Consider the following 24,277-nt stretch of genomic DNA (forward strand, 5'->3'; position numbering starts at 1 on the left):
ACTCTGAGCTTGAAAGTTTCTCAATACTTAAAGAGTTTTCTGATAGGATCAGTGGCATTATTTATAAATGGTATTTTAAAATACTGTAAATGAAAAGTGTTAACATTGGGAAGATTTGCATAACTCGGTGTAATATTTTCCAATGTATTATGTTATAAAATCATGCATGGATAAAATAATACACCCAAAATGCAAGATAGGCAACGGATTTAATGTAATGGAGTATAAAATGTTCAATTACCTGGTTTCAAATTCTATTCTGCAACTCACCTTTATGAAAACTAATGTGTAGAGTTTTGGAGTTACAGTGAAATACAAATATCCAAAATTATTTGAAAAACTTGGAACATATTCCTCCTTTTCCAACTATGTAACTATGTGAAGCTGGATTTTCTTTCCATACCTCAACCAAAACAACATATTGCAAAGGAAGGAATACAGAAGCAGACAGGAGAATCCTGCTGTCTTTATTGAGTCGGATATTAAAGAAATTTCAAAAAATAAAACAATGCCTCTATTTTCTCATTTTTTTCTGTTTTGGAAAATATAGCTATTTTTCATAAAATGTATTATTTACTTTAACATGTAATTATTACTTTACAGTTAAGTAATTAATATTGAAAATTTTTCTCAGTTTCAGTTTCTAATGTGGAAAATATTGATAGCTATACTCCATATAAACTAAGCTCTTTGGAGTCCTTAGTAAATTTTTGTTTGTTTGTTTTTGAGACAGAGTCTCACTCTCACCCAGGCTGGAGTGCAATGGCATGGTCTCGGCTCACTGCAACCTCTGCCTCCCGGGTTCAAGCGATTCTCCTGCCTCAGCCTCCTGAGTAACTGGGACTACAGAGGCCTGCCACCACACTCAGCTAATTTTTGTATTTTTAGTAGAGGTGGGGTTTCACTATGATGGCCAGGCTGGTCTCGAACTCCTGATTTCGTGATCTGCCCGCCTCGGCCTCCCAAAGTGCTGGGATTACAGGCGTGAGCCACTGCTCCCGGCCTAGTATTTTTTAATAATGTAAAGAGGCCCTGGAATCAAAAAATGTGAGAATGACTGGACTAGACAGTCCTCTCTTAGATTCTACGACTTGGTCAAACTGCTGCTCTGATCTTTGTGGGTGCAATGCATGAAGCCAGTGCAGAAGACTCTATTCTGGTTCCTTCTCTAAACTTGGAGAAAATAGATTTTGATTTTTGCAAATAAAAGTCTTTTTTAGTAAGTATCGATGATCACTTTCATGTACTTACCCTTCCCCACATGAGAACTCTGCTTCTGCCAATTGTCAAATACAGAATTTCTGAACTGCCTTGAGGTTACTCTCCCATCATAATTGACTTTACTTCTCTATCTTTGAGAAAGTCTCGTGTATCCCCATGTTGTTTTCTTACCAACCAAAAGCTGTTCAGGTATTTATTGAGTGCGTCCTCTGTATCTGGCATTTTTCTAGGGAGTGGGGATACAGTGATAATGAGGAAGATGCTCTCCTCACTCTTGTGGAGTTTGTAGTCTAGCAGGAGAATATCATGGATGATGTTTAATCGAACCCTTACTCTATGTCAGGTTCTGAGCATTTTACATGTGGCATCTCCATGTCATTATTACAGTTGTCCTAAGTTAATACAAATATTCCCATTTTCCTTTTTTTTTTTTTTTTTTTTTGAGATGGAGTCTAGCTCTGTCGCCCAGGCTGGATCGCAGTGGTGCGATCTCAGCTCACTGCAACCTCTGCCTCCTGGGTTCAAGCAATTCTGCCTCAGCCTCCTGAGTAGCTAGGATTACAGGCACGTGCCACCATGCCTGACTCTGGATAATTTTTGTATTTTTAGCAGAGATGGGGTTTCTCCAAGTTGGTCAGGCTGGTCTCGAACTCCTGACCTCAGGCAATCCACCCGCCTTGGCCTCCCAAAGTGCTGGGATTATAGGCGTGGGCCACCAGGCCCAACCCTATCCCCATTTTCTATAGAAGGAAACTGAGACCCAGAGAAATTAGGAAGTGTGTCCATACTCACTACAGTGAATACCCTTGGCACCCCTGTCAAGTGCCCATGTGGTCATGATCACCAGTGCTCTGCACCCATTCCCCAGTTCCACGTGCCTTGCTGCCAAGGGTTTATGGTTGGAAAATTCTTCAAAGGCTTGCCTGTGGGCTGCCATGGTCGCCTCACCTGTACCCAAGCATCCAGGAGTTGATTACTGAACTTCCATCCAGTAGCTGATGACCAAATGGTGAACAGAAGATCAGCTTCTTTGCCTCTGGATGAATTCTGGGGTGCAATTTACACTTCTGAGCTCCCTGAGAATCAGGTTGGGACTGGCCTTCAACCGAAATCACATGTCTTTACTTCTCCTTCTGTAGTGGGCTTCTTAAACATTTACCACTTTCCCTGGGGAGTTCTTTGTTGATGAATCACTTGAATCTTTGCCTTGGGGTCTGCTTCTTAGAGACTCTGAAGACTGTCATCCACCTAAGTGACAGAAGTCAGGATTTGAACCCAAGGTGGCCTGACTTGAGCACAGGTGCTTTTAGCTAGCACACTGGACTGTGTGCTCTCAGATTACTGTTAACAGGTTAGTCCATCCAGTTGCAGAGTCTACAAAACTATGCTTCTTATTTTACCACACATTAAAGCATCTCTTTCTACCATGTGTATGGCAGATGCACCTGACAACAACAACTTAAGCAAACCCAGAGAATGACCGTATGATCTAGGAAGATTTTTTTTTCAGTTTCAAGCTAAGGAATACGGGAGTGGCCAACCTGGAGATTCTCTCCTTCTTTATGAGGAATATCTGAAATCCTGGCCCATTCCTTGAAATACAGGTCATGTAGGGAGAGGAAGGCCCTTAGTTTTGGGTTAAATGGAGGTTGCTAGGTGGAGGTTGCTAAGCCAAAATGCTGTATACACTGCATACTTTTTACAAATGATAGTAGGTCTTCTTGCCTAGTCCGCTGTCCCTGGACCACCCGATAGGTAAGTCTTCAATAAAGCCTGTATTCTGTTCGTTGGCTCTAGGTCTTTTCTACAGAAGCCAATAGGGGTCCAGCAGACACCTTGAGAATGTATGTTCTTCACCCCTTTGGAAAAAATCCTTTGCAGAGGGGAAAGTAACACTCCGCTAGGTCTTTATGCTTATTTAAATCCTGTCAAATTAATATAACTGTGTGTTATAGGCACATGCCAGCTTCCCTCCACCTCTCACACCAAATAAAAACAAATGCAATATTGATTAACTTTTCTTTCCCATGGCCCATGGTGGGTATAGATGGAGAAATAGTAGGTTGACAATAACATTCCATGGATTCCTTCCGCTGATTCAGCAGTAGCGGCTAGAATTTCATAAGCTGTCACCACTTCAAGAGAGGAGAAGCAGTAGCCTGGTGTGCGTGTGTTCGTCACACCCACACTGTGCCGAGCTCTGACTTCTGGGCAGTGTTGAATGCATAGGCTGTTATTCCCCAAACCCCTCACCACTCCTGGATTTAACCTGAGTCAGGGTGAGTCTAACCACCCGTCAATTGCCTTTATAGAAAACACTTTGGGTCCTGACTATTGGTTGCCCCTTTGTTTTTTTGAGGTCCTTGAGTCTGTCTTGTGCTGAACTTCATGGAAGGCACAGGAAATGTATCCCTAAAGCAGCCAAGCATCAAAGACGTTTCTGTGAAAACGCCCCTCTCCACTACCACAGAACTGTTTATTTTTTCAATTAACAAAGGATAAGGTGGTCCACTGGGGAATGTTGGCTTGGAGCCCCAGAATTTAAATATGTATGCAAAGTAGGGGGTTAAAAAGACCTTAGATTAATCCAGTTTTTACAACACCTGAGGCTGTGGTGGGGATGGGGGCAGTTAATTTAAGCACTAACTTTTGAAGGAGCAATTCTCTCCCACTTTGGCTGCCTGGTCTCAGGCCACAGGGTCAGGCTTTAAGTATTTCACCTAACTACACTCAGGGGACAAGCACAGGACCCTCGTTGGCATGCCTTGGTATCTATTCACATTCTTCTGTTTTGCTTTGTCTCTCTCCCTGGACAAATGGCACCTTATTATCTAACTTGAGACTTCGCATTCAGCCTTCAAGACCCAGTCCATGTTTTGAATTAAGGAAGAATGAACCTCAGCATGAGCCCTGGGGAATCTGGGTTAGGTGATCCAAGCCCCTCTTGGGTTAGACGGAATGCAGCACTTTTCTTCTTTTCCCTGCTAGTGGGTCTATTGAGTTTCAAAAGAGATCAAGCACATATTTAGAAATTCTCTAAATTCTGTAGCTCTGCTATGCAAAATTTTCTGTGGAAGAAATTCTCAAAAAGAAAGGGAAGCGGGGGTCTCATCAGGATCTACTAAGGTTGCTCAAGAGGGTACAGTAAGAGGCCACACACTGAAAACATTGCTTTTTGTTTCCTTCCTTACCTTATTTCCTCCAGTCTGAAAGTACAGATGTTTGAAACTCTTCCAGGAGTGGAGATGACCAATGACCAGTCTGATCCTGGGAGAGGCTGGACTTCTACTACCTTTGGCAGAGAGCCCCAAAATGATTTTTAAAATTTACTCTCAAATCAATGGAACTGGGAAATATTTACAACACTTGGCCGTTTGTTGACTTGAATATGTGAAGTCTTGCAGAGGAGCTATTTCTTTTCATTGTGGCATCAATATAATTTATAGTGGATGGCATTCTGTCCCTGATTTTGTCTCCTTCTCTCCCTTCCTCCACCCCATTTACATTCACTTGAAAGAAAAGTCTTTTGAAAAGCAGGTGAGTCATGATCTGAGCATCTATGAACAAACAGTGACTCTTCTTAGGACACAGGACACCTCTTTCCTGGGCATTGTGCTTTCATATTTATGTAATAAAACTTAAAAATATGCAGGATGCAAAAGCCTTCTGGCTGAAAGTTGTTTAGAGTTTACACAACCCATATAATATCAACCACCTCTAGAAGAGGATTTCTATCTCAGCTCGTAGAATCCACTAACACGTGGGCCAACCTTGGGCAAAATTGAGAAGCTGGAAAACGGTTTGCTTCCCTCAGCCCCTCCACTTCTCAGCGAGTGTCTTGCTGTCTTCTCCTCTCCCTGCATCTCTTGCTGTGCCCTCAAACCTACCCATCCTGATGTTAGATAAGGCTGGGTTTAGTTTAACATGTTAACGCCCCTCTGCATTTAAATCCTATATTTAATTATAAAAGGAAAGGGTCTGTTCTTTTAAAGGCATTGTGGGGGACCTAAGCGGGGATGTAGGCCACAGAAAAGAAACTTCTCGAGGAACTTTGACCAAGAGAAACACCATCTGAAAGTGCCTAAGCTAACAAAACTGAGTTTAGGACATCTGCGTTTGGCCCATTCTCATTAACCACCACGTCCCTGGAGACTGGTTTTCCTCCTAATATGGTGAAATATGCCAAAAGCAAGTAAATTCTCCTGTGGGATTTAAAGGATTTAACTGAATCACATGGAAAGTTACCAGATTCTCTGAGTGATTTATGTGGTAGAAGCATGGTTCTATTTGGATGAACTTTTTGCTGTCTCACAGAAAAAAGAAAGTAAAATATTCAATATATACTCACCAAGTGGTTCCAAGAGCCTTGCCTTGAAAAAAAGAAAAAAGACATAGCCTTTTTCAAAAGTTAGTTTAGAAGTATTAAAAAATCATATTTTTATAGTAACAGTTATCACATTGCCAATATTTTTCCATCAGCACTGTAAATAAAGTAACATTTTTCTTGTGAGTACACCATTTAATTGCTCATAAGTAAGAAAAGGGTGTGTAAGTGTGGTCTTAATGTAAGTGTTAACACACTGGTTAGAAATGTGAAGTCCCTTAAAGTTATACAAAAAACCTTAAACACATGAGATAAATTTTAGAAGCTGTTAACCACATGGAGATGCTGGGTTCCAGACACATGCTCTCGCTCCCTCAAAAACCTATAGCATCTCTTCAAAGTTGAAGTTCAGTTCCACTTAGAAAGGCATTATTTCCATTCTCAGCCCTATTTTAAAAGGAAACAGCAGAAGTGTATATTCTAGCGGGTTCTGTTCACATCGCAGTGACCCTAAAAAAGTCCACAGAAAGTACACTTCTCAATCAAATGTTTAGTTACCATTGACTGCGAAGACCCCAGCGAGAGCATGACATTTTTCAATGATTGCAGCAAAATATATTGCTAGGGAATCCAGAAAAAATATACAACTAAAGTCTTGCTTTTCAAAAGCATCTTCAACCAGAGAGGCAAGAATTATTAAAGAATGTTTCATTATAATAAAGAAAAGAATGACCTGTTTTTAAAAAGAATGGAATTATGGGGATCCAAATGGAATTCAAGTAATCCTGGTTGCATCCTGCACTCCAGTATTTTGGATGCATTTGGGAATGCTGTGGGATCACTCTGAATTTGCCTTTTCTCTATATTCTACCCGACAAGTTTATATTCAGCAGTATCCCTCACTGTGAAAATTACCAGTGGTTCAAGGAGGAAATTTGGGGGTTTATATAAAGTAAGTGATGAATCTTCTTGGCTTAGAAATGTGGTTCTTAAAATATTAGGCTTATAGATCATTTTGAGAAACTTATTAAAGTCAAGTAAAAGAAAACATACATAGCACATACACATTGCATTTTGCATTCAGTTCCAGGTCTAGAATAATAATAAGCTTCAGGTCTAGAATGTCATTATAGGAAGATTTCCATTTAGGTCTGCTTTAAAAATATCCATAATAGGTCAGAGGAAAGAAATAGGATTCTGACCTTGGGCAACAATATAATTCCTTTTACTAGTGACCAATTAATCCAACTCTTCAGAGTAACATTTAATCTTTCTTTTAAGTGGTTTCTAAAAAGGAACAACAGAAATGGCACTACTAAGAACTTTACAGAACTGGAAGTAGTATCAAAGTGGCTCAAAACCAAATAAATATAATGTAATATACACCAAATTCAAGTTTTAAAGCTATTCAAGCCAGGGAAGCAAAGGAGGAAATGCTGATTATTTGGGGGAGAAACGGTAGAAGGGAGGGGGTAGAAAGGGAAGACCAGATGTTCAGTTTTCAACATCAATGTTTCTGAAGCCAAGAATATATTGCTGACCCAGGCATGATAAAATGTGCAGGGATTTCCAGCAATCCACAGTCAGCTGACCTGCTAAGGAGAAAAACAACAGTTTTAAAATAATAAAGTTAGGCTGTAAATATAATTTTCTTATCTGGGGTTCTGGTTATTTATACCTCAAAGTGAATAGCTGCATAAAGATCTTATTGTTTCTCACTGGAACAAGCTTGAAGCCCAGGGAATGCCTTGACTTCATGAGATTATGAAAAAAAAAATGTTGTATTTTTATGGGACAGGTTGACATGGATTTTATTCAATAGACAACCTGACATTTATCAAGATGCTTTCAATTACACCAAGAGAAATAGAAGTCTTCATCTTATTGCTGTTTATGTGGCAGCATTGTTCTTCTACATTGAGTTGATGGAAATGAATTGTTTTGCTTTTCATTTTAGCCATTTTACAAGTTTGCTATCGTTGTTGCTGTTTTTAGAATAAAATGATTTTGCCAGTAACATTGAGTGGCTATACCTCTTCTTAATAATGGGAAATTTTATAAATTTGGCTGCTTAATAACATGATTTAGAAGTTTGCACTCTGCTCACTTTTAATTTGACCTTACAATTACCAAGATGAATAAAAATGACTTTTATAAGGACATGAATCCAACTGAAACTTCACAAGATTGGAATCATTTAATTTTTGAAAGTTGTGTTCCATCCAAAAGCCTTCTGTGGTTTGTGTACCCCAAGAATAATTTTCTATCCAAGTCATATTTGAATAAAGTAAAGGATAACAATATGTCCTATGTTTCCAAGAAACCTAATCTTGTTCAGGGGTGAGAGTCCATCATTTTGTCTTCTGCCACCCTTTACACAATGCAGGCTCATAGGAGATTTGTTTGAGAGCTCATCTACACAAAGATGATTTTATTGCATTAGCCAAGTCACCCAGCAAAAATTGTCAATTTTATGTCAGGTTTTAAAGATTACATCCTGAATAAGTATATTTTCTTTCCTGTCAAAATATGCAGTTTATGGTTTCTAATATCAAAGAGAGAGTAGGTTATTTTCAGTATAAGTAATCCTGTTGTTCTTTTTTCCTTCTCTACTCAAGATAAACAAAAATTTGAGGGCTATTTTCTTAGAAAAAAATGACCTCAATGTCAACTGTCTTCTCCAGCTATAATTTTGGCAACCTCAGTAACTACCTGGTGACTTGGTGTTGTCCCTTATTGTGGATTTAAACATTTTGTAATCAAAAAATACTCAACTTTTCAAGTCTTGGGACTATATTTTTTTTTTTTTAGTTTAACCTGTTCTGCCTCTCTATAAGCCATACATGGAAATAAGACGTGTAAAACTGGTAAGATAAATGTAAAGATCAGGGATCATAGGAAACTCTACTGAGAAATAAAATTATTTTTAATAAAAATTTTTAAAAATATAGTTTGGTGTCTTGGGCAAATAGAGTAGCATTACTTGTTATTTTGTCTGTAATTTACTTTAAAATATTTCAACATAAACTTCAAGGTGATAAATACTTGCATTAATTTGCTTCTGTACCTAAAATAGAGGGTGGTTGGTTAACATTTGAAAGACTCTAATCAAGAGTCCATGGGAAGTTATTATAAGGTGTGGTAGGCAGTCTCCCAGTGTTTCCACCCTTGTGCAGTATTCCTCTCCCCTTGAGTATGGGCTGGACCAAGCAATTTGATTGAACAAATAGAATATAGCAAAAGTGTGGAGATGTTCTGAGAGATCAGGTTATAAAAGACTGTGACTTCCATCTTACTAGCACTCTCCCACCTTCCTTGGAAGCTGATCCTTCTGCGTTGAGCCGTGAGATGACTATGAACCCAGCTGACGCCTTGATTGCAGCTTGTGAAATACCCCAAAGCAGAGGACCCTGATAAATTGTGTTTGGATTTCTGGCCCACAGAAACTGAGATTACAAAAGTTGTTTTAAGCCATTAGGGTTAGGGGTAATTTTTTATGTGACAACAATAGATAACTAACACACAAGAGCTACAGGGATCATGTTTTCATCTATACTAGTTGATCTAACAGTAGGTGAATTATATGGTATGTGAATTATACCTCAATAAAACTGTTTAAAGATTTATATCAGGACATTTGTTAAATAGCATAAATAATATTAGAAATGCATACATTTGTGAAACGAGTGGTGTATAAAATATGTGAGTTAACTAGAAATAATGGACAGCAGAGTACCTCTGGTTTTGCATGAGAGGTATAAGAATGTGGAAAGCCCAGAGACTTGTACTCTCCCAAGTGGTACCCTAGGCCCAAGACTCTCATTCAGTCTTAGATTTGACCATAACATCGAGGGATTATGTGACTTGATTGGACTCAGGTTAGCTAAGATCTACTGTTAGAGCACAGTGGCCTTTGCCCCAATCTTGTATTCAAGAGCCTTTGGTTGGCCTTTGCCCCAACCAAAAAGAAGTGGACAATTGTGAATGACCAAGTTGACTCAAGTCATTCTGCAACAGAACTGATGAGACAAGAAGTCGACGCATAAGACAACTGACTGCATCCCTTGCAAGGTAAGTGTGCCCCTTAGCGTTTGTCTTTGTTGTGGCAAAATAATTAAACTGGCCCCTCAGCCCAGCCACCAGTTAATTTAAGCAATGTTAGAGGCACAACAATACCAGTCGTTCTCTCACTCAAAGACCTTTCATGGTATCTTATTTTCCAAGAACTAAGTCCAAGTCCTTTGCTTGAATACAAGGCTCTTACAACTTTTGTTTTCTACTCTCCATCATACACTAAATTGAACAACTTTGGGAAATTGAACAGTTGTTGTATTTTCTTGCTTCCTTATTTTTGCTCATTTAATTCCATCCATCTGAATGATCATCCCATCCATTAGCTTTGGACAAATAGTGTTTAATGTATTTCAGGCCCTTGAGTACAAAGATAAACAAGGCACAGTCTTGTCCCATAAGAATCTTATTTAGTGTGTGAGTGTGTGAGTTGGCCATATCAACAAGCAATTCCAATAAAATTTGGTGAGTGATTTGATAAATTTCTATGGGTAGATTAACTATGGTCACCAATTCTTTGTGGCTTCTCTTACATAAAAAAGGATTCTCTCTCACCTCCTTGGGCCTGGGCTTGTGTCTTGCTTTGACCTACAGAATTCAGTAGAAGTGACACTGTTGTCATTTCTGAGCCTTGGCCTCTAGAGGTCTTGCCAGCTTCTGCCCTCCCTCTTGGATCCCAGCTGCCGTATCAGGACACCCAGTGAAGTGGACTGGATAATGAGAGGCCACTCGGAAGAGAATGGAAGTGGCTCAGCTGATGACAGCACAGTATTAATCATGTTTTGTATTTTCTGTATTGTTATGATGTTTGGACATCTTGCAGGTCTTTCAGACCTGGGGAGACACTGCCCCTTGCAGAGCTAGCTAACTTCTGGGGGTGTTGGCCTTTCACACAGAGGCTGCTCGGCCCAGTGCTGTCCCCCAACACCCTTCACCTAACTCCCACACACCAAGCCAATATCTCCCCCATCCTAAATCAACCCAGGGCCAGGTATCAGACAAACAGGGACAGTCTTCATGTTTCAAAGCCCCCCAGAATTATTCAAATGAGATGATTCCAAGCTTTGACTCTGTCTTTCCTTGTCTTTTTGCAAAAATCTCAATAAAATCTCAGGTCTAGGCTTCCCCCTTACTCTTATTTCTGCCTCTAAATCAAAACCTAGTTCTTCGCCACGTGGCCCTGCGTGATTTGATGTGCCCCCTTCTCTGGGGAAATGTAAGTAACAAAAATCTTCTCTCAAGGTCCTTAACCTCTCCATGTTGTCACTCAGTCTCTTCTGTAAATTAAAACCCTGTGGGTACAAATTTTAGAACCAGCACCAATTGGTTGGGGGCGCTATCCAGCCTCAGTCAAACCTTCAGATAATCATAGCCACAGGAATGATCTCAGGTGAAACTAGCAGAACTTCCCAGCTGAATCCAGCCCAAATTGTAAAGTCATGAGAAAGTGAATGTTTGTGGTATAGGCAAGAAATTCAATGGAAAACTAAGCATTGTCTACAGCACACCCTTCCAAGTTACCAGATTCTAATTTTATAGGAGCTATTTCACAACTCTGTGAAATTGTAAACAACTGATCTCAATCGCAAATAATTCTTGTCTATACACATTTAAATGAATTCTGCCCAGTGGAGGAACAGCACTCTCTTTTCCTGCAAAAGTCAGTTTTGTCCCATTTTTGCTTTCATTTCAGCATTCCTTTGCTCCATATAAATGTATGCTTCTTTGACTTCTTTGAATTAGTTACACCATCTCTCTGCTTCCTTCATTTTATTTAACATGTGCTCATCCTATACCTACATGAGATTATGGTTTTGCCTTATTTTGAAAATTATCCTTTAACATAGCTATCTTAAACCATTAAGTTTTGTAGTGTAGCAACAGAAGCACGAAGGCAATAATGGAGAGCAGAATCAATTGCTTACCTCCCATTGGCTTATACCTCTTTGCTATTTATATTACTAATGGAAAAATGTCACTTCTTTGTGGCATAGACAATCAACATGTATAAAGAAAAATATTGGAAGCACAGCCTGGAACGCTGACTAAAAGGAAGCTGTGGAGTGATGAGGTTAAAGGTATGAGTTTTCCTCAATCAATATGCTTGGGTTCAAACCCAGACTCCACCATATACCAGCTGTGTAAACTTGGGCACATTTGTTGATATCTGTAAGTCTCAATTTCTTCATGAACCAAAATCATACACACTGCATAGTAAGCACTAAATAAGACCGTGTAGCAGACACCTTTGATTGCCCACCTGACATCCACTTCCTGATTTCTGAACAGAGCCCCAGGTTCATCTAGGTGTCCACATTGTCTCCAGCTCCACAGAGGTGTTCTGAGCAATGTAAACCAAGAAGCCTGTGGTCCTTCCCTGGCATCTGCAGTTGTTTAGGAGAGGGCACATGATTGAATTGACTCAACCATTCAAACAGGAATCGTTTGCATCCCATGTTGGGAGAAAGTGTTCTTTTCTTGTTTTTGTCCTGTTGGGTGGAATCAGGACACATATGAATGTTGATTGCTGCAGGCAGCCATCTTATAACCTAGAGGCAAAACAGCCTTGAGACAGAGGCTCTGTTGAGAGTCAGAAGAGCAGAAGGACCAAAGCTGTGAGCCCAGAGCCTGGCCTATGGTCAGTGTTCGGTCCACGTAATCTAAGCAGCAGCCTGGGTTCTGTTGATTTGGAGAGGAACCTTCCTTTGGATTTGTACCAAAAGGATTCTGGCATGTTGGCCAGTAAGAATTGGAAGGGCTACTCTATTTCCCGTAGATTGTGTAAGAAAAGAGGAGTTTTATCATGTGACCAGCCCTAAATGATTGTTCCCCTTAAAACCAAAACTCAAATACAATTGAGACATTGGCCTTTGTATTCAATGCCTGTAGCCATAATTCATTTTCTGTCAAAATACAGGGGTTTTTTTCCTGCCAAACCATTGAAATCATAATTTTCAAAAGTTTGGCAAGGAGCATTTTCCCATCAGAGATAGCATATTTTTATGGTGATTTTTGCACATTACATTATAAAACAATAATAGCCAAAGTCTTGCTTCTGGTAATTGAGTACTCTGAGTATCTGCTAGCACCACCACAAAGTGACACTTCTATTTCAAGCCCTCTTTTGAGGATGTGATAACAAAGTGGAAAAATTTTGCTACTGTCTGTAATTTGGCAGATTAGATTTGAGCTTCCAAGGATTCTTCTCAATACAGTTTTGCCAAAATTCAGACATACACACACACACAGCTTGTTTTTTTTTTTTTTTTAAGAAAATAAACAAAAAACTGCATGAAGAAGAAAGAAGCACACCCTTCTACAAAGTGCTGAAATCTCGCTTTCTTCTAGTCTCTCATAAGCAATAACCTGGTTTTAAGATATGAGACAACTCAGGGAGTTCATCCAAAGTGATGCCCTCCCCCCACCTTTTTTGATGGAGTTTTGAACTATGGAGACTAATTAGTAAATATTTAAAGTTGAGGAAAATGGCAAAATTTGTATGCTTTTGAAAGAGTCATAGAATTCATCATTGTGTGATCTTTATGATGATTTGTTTTATCTCCTAATGAGAAGAGAACCCATGCTTATTTGGCTTGCCCATTCAGGCAGGTCTTTGCATGTCCCAGTAGTATCCAGGTGAATCTCCATGGTCCAATGTCAGCTTGGCTTCTGCACTAGCATCTAGTCCCTCAATGATCATCAGTGTCTGAGAAGTCTGAGTCCCAGTTAAGGTTAACTGTAAAATCCTGTCTGTTGGTACAATTCATTAAAAGACAATTTACCTATAATAGCTACTTAATGTGTCTGTAGTATATTTTCACCATAGACAAAATCAATAGAGACGATCAATAAAAAGAATTATCACAAATTTCCTGACAACTCCATGGTGGCAGCAGCTGGGAAGCCACGGCAAAGGGGCGGGTCTGTTGGTCGGGCTGCACTGGGTGAGAGTTTGTCTCTCAGCCCTCGGAAGACAGTCTAGACTGGTTATCTCGTAGTGCCAGCCTTGTGGCTCCCCAAGAGAGCTGCCCACAGTTCCTTTTCTGGTTTATCCACAAGACCCATTACCTTGATCTCCTCCTACTTCCTCCCCTGGCTCTCAGCCCTTCCCTGAGTAGAGACGGGATGCGGTGAGGCTTTGAGTCTGGTCTGTTTTGATTTTCATTCTTGTTAACCCCAACCAGGAAACTCTCCACAACAAGGGCAGCCAGCTGCCCATTCACGCACAGTGAGGTTGCCCTGTGGAGTTATAGTAGAACAAACAGATGCTTTCATTCCTGAGTTCCCCATATTGTTTATTTACTTGTGTTTACCTACATTATCCATGCACAAAATATTTGAGCCATCTTCCTATAATGACAACACATACTACATAGTACAAATGGAATAAGAAGTCAAGGTCCTGGACCAGGACACACGGGACTGTTTAGTGGCTACAACAGAGTTGCACAAAAGGAGATAATGATTGCAGACACAGACTCCCGAAGCCTTTGCATGCTGAATCTACCTACCATGAGACTACTCTCTCAGGACTTATGGATATGTGAGTGAATGAATGCTTATATTATGTTTAAATATTGGAAATTATGTTTATTGCAGCCAACCATGTCTTACTGGTACAGATACTCCCACTGGTACAGATTATCTCTGTTGCATGGGTGAAGGCAATTGAGGTTTGACAAGTTGACTCAGCTAATGAGTGGCAGTATTTGGGCTTTTTCCTCCTGTCTGACCCAGAGTAATTTTTTAACTTTCCCTGGGGTCCTGATAAAAAATGCAGATTCCTATACTTTACTCCCAAAGATTCCATTTAGGAACTGAGGTGGAGTCCCAGGAATCTCCATTCTAAGGAAGCAACACAGATCGTTCTGATGCAAGGGCTTCTTGAACCCCATTTGAAGACTTACTGCTCCATGTCATCCACCCCCTCAATCAAGCTCATTTCTTTCCAAAGCCTATTCTTTCTCCCACCATTTTGGGCTGACATCGCCATAGCATCCACACATCCACTCCTATCCCTCATCCCAGTGCCGGAGTAAATGCAGACACAGGTCTGCCTCACTATAAAAACTGAAGGTCCTGGTTCTCTGGGATCTGAGGTTAAAAAATATGAACAATCCGGAAGGGTCGGAGGGTGGGGGCACTGTCTCCTCTTCCCTCCTCTTGGGAAGTATTTGTCAAAATGGACATCCTGGGTGGTCACAGATTGACCCAATCAGCTTTACTTATTCAACCAACCAGCCCGCTCATTACTTGGGTGTCAACTTCCTGGAAAACAGTGAAGTGAAATGTTCATGAATCTTTGTTTGTGGGAAGGAGGAGGGGAGGAATGGGGAAAATCGTGCACACATTCATTTTTATTTCAAAAGAAACCCACATGGTTTGTTGTCATTCAGCTCTTTGGCTTTGCCTGAGAGACACAGAATCCAAATGTAATATGGTAGGAAGCTGTGAAACCAAAGTTTTGAATTTTTCTCAAGAATTTTACTTTTAATAATAAAAAATCACCAAGCCCATGTGTCCCATAAAAATAAATGAACGTTTTCACTCATGAACCAATAAAGCAGATGAAAGTTGGAAGCCACATAATACTTTCTCTGCAGCTCATCCAGGCCATGCAAGGCCTTGGAGAAGAATTCATTTTATGTTTTGCAGATGGGGGAAACTGAGGAAGCACCAGGTCCATGTGCCTGGGAAAGTATCCTGCCAGCTGCTTTAATTTGGAAGAGCAGCTCTTTGGAGCGTTGGAGAAAAGCCCAGACCCTGTAGTATGGCATGCATCCAGCTGCATTTCCGGCTGGGACCTTCTTGCCCCTGAGAACCTGTGGTTCTTCAGAGGGTCATGTTGCTTCCAGCCTTGTCCCTGCTGCCCTTTCTTATGGAAATATTCTCCTGCTGTTTTCCAGATAGCACATATCCACTTGTCCCTCACTCATCACCAGAAGCTGTGGGTCCTCCCACGTGGCTGCATTCTCTGGCCCTGCCACAGCACTTTAACACCCACTGACATTTACGGCCACCCCGCCATCCCCCCACCAAACACACATGGAGTCTGTTGAAGGATCCTGCTTAATTTATCTTCAGGTTCCCAGGACCGGTCACATGGTCAGGCACATAATACATGCTCATTAAGTGCTTGTTGAAGGGATAGGTGAATAAACCCATGCAGGCATGGGGTAATGTGAGGAAAAAGATGACACCTTCAACCTCTTGTTCTCTAAAAGAAGTTGGAGGAAGAAACAGGAGGGAGGAAGCCCATTCAAGTTTCTGGCCAGCCTTTTCCCAGGGGCTGCGTCTCCTCACTTGGTTTCAGGAATGTAAACACTGGAAGTATAGTTCAGATTCCTTTCACTGGTAAATAACTTCTTCCACTAAAAAAAAAGGAAAATGGAAAACTGACAGTCATTGGAGGGGAGTGATTCTTGCTGTGCTGCCAGGGAACATGTTTGTGACTGTGATGAGTATTTGGGCAAAGACCCTACACAGCGGGCTGGGATCACTTAAGGCCTACCCTATTTAGGGGGAGAATTTTTGAAAGCTTTTTTTTTTTTCCTTGCGGGAAAGACTTACACCCCGGCAGCTGCTGTCATGCTACTGCCAGTTTAGTCCTGAATAAGAAACCCCCAGGCTCTGACACAATTAGCTCTCTTGCTCCTTCTCCACAAAGGCTGGAAATTGAGTCCCAGTCCCACAGTAAGGGGGATGTTCCTTCTAGCACGCAAGTGTCAGCTTCCCCACCAGGGGGCTGGAGCCAGCCCAGGGCTGACATATTTACCCAGGCCTTGAGGCAAGGCAGCCCACTGTGACAGGGAGCTGCCCCCTGCCTACCCTAAGCTGTCCTGCTGACTTTCTTCTCAAGGATCAGGTAAGCCACACTATCATCAAGCATCCTCCCCTCAAAAAAGACTGAGATAGTTGAATTTCCATTGTGGGAGACTGGAAAATTGGGGATGGTTATTGATGGGAGAGGTTTATGAGATGGAGCTGGGGAGAATGTTCTGAATCTTTAGTAGAATGAGCTTTGCTCATTTCAGGGAAGCCCATGATGTATGAAGGGGAAGGAGGGGGTGAAACAGAACAAGGAAGGGAATTAGCCTTCACAAGAGTCTGCTGTGGTAGTGCTGCTTTATATGTATAATCTCACTTAATCTACCCCAATTCCCAAAAGACTGGCATTACTATCTGCGGTACACATATGACAAAACTGAGGCTAAGAGGGGCCAAGAAACAGCTTCAGGCGCCACAGTTATTAGGTTGGTGCAAAAGTAATTGCTGTTTTTGCCCTTAAAAGTAATGACAAAATCGCAATTACTTTTGCATCAGCCTAGTAGGCGTGGGGGCCAGGGTGTCAATGTGATCTTGGTCAATGTGACCAAGACTGTGAACAAAGTATAAGGAGTAGGAAGATAGTTTAAAAATCAAATAAAATAGAATGGTGCTAGAATAGTTTCAAATCAGGTCAGCTTATGTTTCCTAAGTGGCTTTTCTCTGCCGGGCATCATCCCATTTAATCCTAATAACACTACCATAGGAAATTTTGATGGAAAACTGAGATTCAAAGAGGTCACTTTATGTGTCCACAGTCAGAGGGCTCAGCATTCGTGGAGTCAAGACTTCAACTTGGCGGCAGGAATTCTAACCACTGTAGTAAGGCAGGGAGGAACACATGTCTGCTGTGACATACAGGAACAAGAGAAAAGGAGACTGGGACTGCAGACTCTGATGAACCCCTAGGAAATTAATGCCCTCTTAAAGACGCCAAGTGAGGTGGGGCAGAATCCACAGGGTTTCAGAAAATAAGTGAGGGGAAGAAAGGAGGAGAGGAAAAGGAGCCTGGATGCCTGCCACAGTTCCTAACACCTTCCCACTCTCCTCCCAGATCCCAGGGTAAGTGCAAGCTTCCCAAATCCCAGGATATTTTAAGCTCTGCTGTGGCGGTTTTAAACATGAACATACATTATTTGACACTTGTCTCAGTGAGAGGGAATTTTATGTCCCTGCCCCTTGAGTCGAAGTAGGCTTGCGACTTGCTTATTTATAACTAAGAAAATGCAGCAGAAGTGACAGCAAGGTTCCTCAGGCTCGGTCAGAAAAGTCAATGCAGCTGCCACCTGCAGAGGCCTGAGCTTCTGTGTGAGAAATCTGACTACCACAGGGCTGCCATGCCTTGAGGAAGCCCAAGTCACATGGAGAGGTCATGCATTGGCTAACAGCCCCAAGTGAGTGTCAGGCCTCTGAGCCCAAGCCAAGCCATCGCATCCCCTGTGACTTGCACGTATAAGCCCAGATGGCCTAAAGTAACTGAAGAATCACAAAAGAAGAGAAAATGCCCTGCCCCTGCCTTAACTGATGACATTCCACCACAAAAGAAGTGAAAATGGCCAGTCCTTGCCTTAACTGATGACATTCCACCACAAAAGAAGTGAAAATGGCCGGTCCTTGCCTTAAGTGATGACATTACCTTGTGAAATTCCCTTTCCTGGCTCATCCTGGCTCAAAAAGCTCCCCCACTGAGCACCTTGTGACCCCCACTCCTGCCCACCAGAGAACAACCCCCCTTCGACTGTAATTTTCCTTTACCTACCCAAATCCTATAAAACGGCCCCACCCTTGTCTCCCTTCGCTGACTGTCTTTCGGACTCAGCCCGCCTGCACCCAGGTGATTAAAAAGCTTTATTGCTCACACAAAGCCTGTTTGGTGGTCTCTTCACACGGAGGCGCATGACAGTGAGGTCCCAACAAACAGCAACCATAAACCACTAGACATGAGTGAAGGATTTTCCAGATGATTCCAGTCCCCAGCTGTCAGGCCACATCACCACCCTCAGCCCTGTCTTTGTATCTTCTCAATCCAGGCCCCAGACATCATGGAGCAGAGACAAGCTATACTACTGTGTCCTATCAGGATTCCCAACATACAGAACCCACGAACATAACAAATTGGTAGCTCGAGGCCACTAAGTTTTGGGGTGGCAGCAATCGTCACCAGAACATCATCTCACTCCATTTATTTTTTGAGGGGAGCTATATTCCCTCCCTTGTCCCCCAAGGTGGGAAAGACAAGCTTTTATTTTTCAATAAACTGTGGTGGATACACATGGTGACACTCCTCCACAGTCTACGTGGGCTGATTGCAGTGGCATTCTTTCATGAGGACGCTTTCAGCCTGGCTAAAATGAGCCAGCTGCTTTACAACTGTCCCTCCTATCTGGGTTCCCAGGTCCCACTCTCAGCCCCCTGCCCATCCTTCACTTCCATCTGACAGCTCCTCACCCCTCCCCTGCCTTTCCCATTGGGATGGCAGATGCCTTTCTTAAGTATTCAGCCTCCAGGGCGAAAGCTTCCAGTCAACTCTAGAGCCATTTAAGTAGTTCATGGTAGTTCATGCCTCCATTCAACACAACCCCTGGAAGCAGCTACTGGCTCCTGCAGTCTGGCCTTTTGTGAAAGTGGCTGAGTATGAAACCACTGCAGTGAGTATCTATCTGGCTCAGGTTCTATCCTACTGGCGCAATTCCATGGTTGTTAAAATTCTTCAAAGAGCTAGGTGAGCTCATTTCTCCTAAATTAGTGCCTGGTAGGAAATCTTTCATTTTCCCAGCACAAAGTTCATTATGGTGCCCCAGTGCTCACTCATTATTAGCATCCCTTTTAGCCACTAAACAGAGAAGAAAGTTTAGAGTCCAAATCAGGCTTTTCTTGCTCTCTTTTATCTTCTTTTTTCTGAGTTGACCCTGAAACCTAGCATCTTCCCTGCATGATGTGCCAGTAAGATTCTGGATCTACACAGATTAACATCTCTTTACTAAGAGTGCCCTCACCACGTTACATAAACTGCCTGAGCCCCAGTTTCCTTATCTGAAATATGCAGATGATAATTCTTTTTTTTTTTTTTTTGAGACAGAGTCTCGCTCTGTTGGCCAGGCTGGAGTGCAGTGGCGCGATCTTGGCTCACTGCAACCTCCGCCTCCCAGGTTCAAGCGATTCTCCTGCCTCAGCCGCCTGAGTAGCTGGGATTACAAGCGTGTGCCACCATGCCCGGCTAATTTTTGTATTTTTAGTAGAGATGGGGTTTCACCATATTGGTCAGGTTGGTCTCGAACTCCTGACCTCAGGTAATCTGCCCACCTTGGCCCCCCAAAGTTCTGGGATTACAGGTGTGAGCCACAGCGCCCAGCTTGCAGATGATAAATCTTACCCAGGGTTACTGTGAAGATGGACTGAGATAACACTGATAGCCAAGCCTGCCAGAGGTTAGGCTAGTTGAAGGACATGGTCAAAGACCTTATTATTTTTGTTGTGGTTGCTATTGTTTGTGGTTATCTTTCAGCAAATTTGATTGCTTTACCTTCCAAATAAACCCCAAATCTAGCCATTTCTTACCACCTCCCCTGCCAATCACCTGCTACTCTCCTGTCTCGTCTCCTAATTTCATCCTAGCTGCCTTGTACCTTTGCACACAGGAGCCAGAATCATCTTGTTAAATCCTGCCATGTCATCAATCCCAGACTCCAAACCCTTCAATCACTTCCTTCTAACAGTTTTTATAAACTCTCGTTACAAAACTTGGCCTACAAGTTTTTAACTGTGGCCTACGAGTCTGTGCAAGATGGGACTCTTAGTACATTCACACCTTCATCTTTTTCTCCTCTTTCTTCTTCTCTCTCCCTTTTTGCTATTCCTCAAATAGCACACACCTGCCTCAGAACCTTTACACTTTCTATTTCTCAGCCAGAGAATGTACAACTTGTGCCTTTACTTCCCTCCGGGCTTGGCTCAAATGCCATCCCCTCACTGAGTTCTTCCCTGACTATCCTATTTAAAATAGTTTCCACTGCCTCTATTCTGCTTTATTTTTCTGCAGTTGGTCATTTTTTTAATTTATAAGGCTTAATTTATTGTGTATTTCTCCCAACTAGAATATAAGCCCCATTAGAGTGAGGATTGTTATCTCTTTTGTTCGTTGTTGTGTTTCCAGTACCTAAAACAGTACCTGGCACATGATAGAGCCTCAAGTACAAGGTGGAATTGACCACAGAACATAGAAATAACTCAGTTAGCTGTTTGCTAATATTTTATCTTTTTTTTTTCTTTCTCTTTTTCTCTTTTGGGATACAGTGTCTCACTTCTGTTGCCCAGACTGGAGTGCAGTGGCATGATCACAGCTCATTGCAACCTTGACTTCCCAGGCTAGGTGATTCTCCTGCCTCAGCCTCCTGAGTAGCTGGGACTACAGGTGTGTACAACTACACCTGGCTAATTTTTTGTATTTCTAATAGAGACAGGGTTTAGTCATGTAGCCCAGGCTGATCTCAAACTCCTAATCTCAAGCAATCTGCCCGCCTTGGCCTCCTGAAGTGCTGGGATTACAGGCATGAGCCAGGGCATCTGGCCCTGCTAATATTTTATCTTAATGCAAATAACTCCTGTACAATCACTGCATCAGCAACAGTTTTGTTTGATAACATTGCCACTGCGCTGCCCTTTTCTAGTTTGAGAACATGCTAGTAATAAATGCTGTGAGTAAAAATCCAGCTGAAGTCAAAGGATGCAGGAATAACAAGGCCTGGGTCTTCTACTTGTTGGTTTAGAAGGCCCCCAAGAACCAAGGAGAGACTCTCATTTTCAGGACTGGCTATATAATTTGCAGGGCATGGTGCAAAAATAAAACGTGGGAATGGCCCCTTGTTCAAAGTTATTAAGAATATCAACACAGCTGTGGCAAAGCAGTAGACCAAGATGAGGGCCCTGTGACTGCACAGATCACACCACCAAAACACTGGTCCTGCTCATTTTCTACAATTGTGTACGCGCACGCGCGCGCGCACACACACACACACACACACACACACTTGCATTCAATAAAAACAAATCTTAGCAGATTTGCTTATTTAATGAACTTTATCCACATTATCTCTTCAAATTGCCAGGAGGCTGGAAAAATTAAGGGTATTCACTGTGCCCAAAGTCCACGGGTATTCAGGCTTCAAAATTTTTTTTCTTTTTTTTTCATTTTTGTCTTTAACGGGATTGTGAGACAACTGCAGTTTTAGTGCAGGAAGATTAAAAGTTATCTGAATTATTGTCCCTACCCCTTGGGACAATACATTACAATCTTACTGTGCAGACAGTGCTAAGTGCTGAGGCCAGAAGTGTTCAAGGAGAGGAGCAGAGGGAAGCAGGAGTTCCTGCTTCATTTCTGGTCCACTGACTGTTAACCCGTGTCTCACCATCAGCATCAGTGGCAATCTTTGGCTTACTGGTTTGCAAATACAGAGGAGCCAAAGAGAGACAGCAGGAGCCTGAGGCATGGCCCAGGGTGGAGGCAGAGCCTGGGGACCAGAAGCCATCAGGTAATTTAGTTAATGATGGTGATACCTGCTAGACCACGCTAAGGAATTACTGGGGAAGTCAGCTCCCTTCCTTGGAATTTATTTTCTTCATTTTTCAAAGAAAGACCATACTGTTCAGAGGTTATTTTTGAATATTAACCAGACTTCAAACATTCTCTTGCATTTTGATTTTTTTGGAGTTAGGCATTATAAAAAACATAAGCCACTGGTCCCCTTTATTTACATTTTCCAGAAAAACAAAGAGAAGCCTTTTGCATATTTTCATAACAGGTCTGTCTCAACATCTTAAATTAAAAAATGACCTGTTCTTTGGCTCTGAATATGGTTTGGATGATTAAGTCTGCTTCTAGGCTCTCCCATGAATATTTTTAAAAATGTAATTGCAAAAATCACAGTTGAGTGTAAGAAATATGTAACAGAAACACGTTATTTAAACCCTAAGGTTTCCAGATTTTCAGAAAATTCCAAAGATGAGATGATTTGGCTACCAAGGTTTTAAAAGTATTAAACGAAAATGTTGAAACATTAGTTCAACACTTCAATGCCAATTTATCACGAAGTAAACGGATTTGAGCCTTTGGAGATCTTTCTTACAAGACTTCAAAGTCTTTTTGTAAAGATAACTAAAATAAATCTCATACACTATTTAAAAAATTCTATCTACACTTAAATCTTAAAGTGAGTTGCCTTTGTAGGTCATAAGTAACTTATTTGTATGAGAAGACATATGACCATTTATATTTACAAGAGTAAACTTCTCTTTGCTTTCATTTTTGTCTTTGATATGGGCTGTTAACAACATTTCAAGGCAGCTTGGCTTGTAGTGATTGCTTAAATGTGTTCATTAAACTGTGGGTGTCAGTTTAATAAGAAGAAAAATGTCACAGGGTACTAGAGCCTCGTATTGACATAAGAATTCTGCACTCAGCTAAACACGTTTGGTTTCTCTGGTTCTACACTGGATTCTCACAAAAGTAGAACCAACTTTCATTTTGATCATTCTGATTGTACCATTGACTGAGGAAGAAGAAAACTTGCTCCAGGAGTGGGAAACTGGGGCAGGAATTGCCTTGTTCTGTATAATCTTAACAAAATTGCTGCATTTTTTAGGGAAGGCTAGCTGAGCACAGGAATTCCGTTCCCTGAAGAAAAGTCCACAAGAGAAGCTGAGTTATCTGTGATTAAGGGATCAGGCTAAGTTGGGTTAGCTTAATGGCCCCCTAGCCTGGTTCATCTATCTCTGCCAGGCGAGCTCTCCCTGCAGCCCAGAGCACAGGACCAGCTTCTGTCCTGGCTCAGGCTGCGATTCTCCTTTTTTAAGATTCTAGGATCTATCAAGACCCTCTTCTTCTTCTGATCTTCATATTCTTTCTTTAAATGTGTTAACGTTCCCTCCTCACGTCTCTATCTCTCAGTCTCCTTGAGGGGATTTTATAACTCTGCCTAGATTTTGTATGGCTCCTGTAGAGTTGAAGGCTCAGAGGGTCACCTGGTCGCCCTGTTTCCAAGTTCAGATGAGGGTTGCAGGCAGAGGGTCCCACTTCTGTACCTGAGACATGCCTGACAGGGGTTTTAAAGACTTCATTCTTGAATTGTGTTAAATTCAGGTCTAGACCCCAAAATAATCATTGTTTTCATAATAAAACCTATTGGGGCAAATCATTGAAAACTGCCAATATTCAACTTTCTTTTCTTTCTTTTTTTTTTTTTTTTTTAACAAATATAGTAGATTCATATGGCTCTACCCAATATGGCAAAATGTTTAGAGACATCAATGTAGAAATGTTGAAAGACTTTTGTTTAATCTTTTTATTGCATGTCTCATGTCCCCTAACGCTTTTCCCTGTACCCCGCATACCTGTACTAAGACTTAGCATGCTCACACATAAACAGGCACACACATGACTTATTCTTCTGGGACCTTATAGAGGTGAGAAGTCAGATGATAAAGAGGTGACACATTTGCATGAATGAAAGGTTCAGGAAGTTCTACTTACAACACTCTTGTCCTTTGTTCAGGATATCCACCCCCGACTCAGCTCCACACCCCCACTTCCAAGCTCTGCCAGAAATCATGTTATTAGCTTCAAAGCAATGAAGACAACGTCATCCAACAGGCTTGGTGACAGGCTGCCTGCGTATGGAACAAGCCCCAACTTTGAGTCACAGAGATCTGGCTTCTGCATTTGATTTGATTATTTCTTGGTGGGTGATCTTGGGCAAGTTACTTTGCCGCAGTGTATTTCAGTTTTCTTATATGTGAGATAGGGATAATAACATCTACTTTATAGAGTTGAGGGGGCCAAAT

The 24,277-nt window shown here is 41.6% G+C and overlaps 1 long non-coding RNA gene across 1 annotated transcript in view; it reads left to right on the plus strand.

Moving 5' to 3' along the window:
• The window catches only part of LOC116274679, a 53,014-nt gene extending 37,025 nt beyond the window's left edge, over positions 1-15,989 (plus strand). Inside the window, exon 2 of the long non-coding RNA XR_004183459.1 lies at positions 4,427-15,989. This is a non-coding gene — a long non-coding RNA (uncharacterized LOC116274679). The remainder of the gene's footprint in view (positions 1-4,426) is intronic.
• The last annotated feature ends 8,288 nt before the right edge of the window (positions 15,990-24,277 follow it).

This window comes from Papio anubis, chromosome 4 (assembly GCF_008728515.1).
Source record: "Papio anubis isolate 15944 chromosome 4, Panubis1.0, whole genome shotgun sequence".
Taxonomy (NCBI): Eukaryota; Metazoa; Chordata; class Mammalia; order Primates; family Cercopithecidae; genus Papio; species Papio anubis.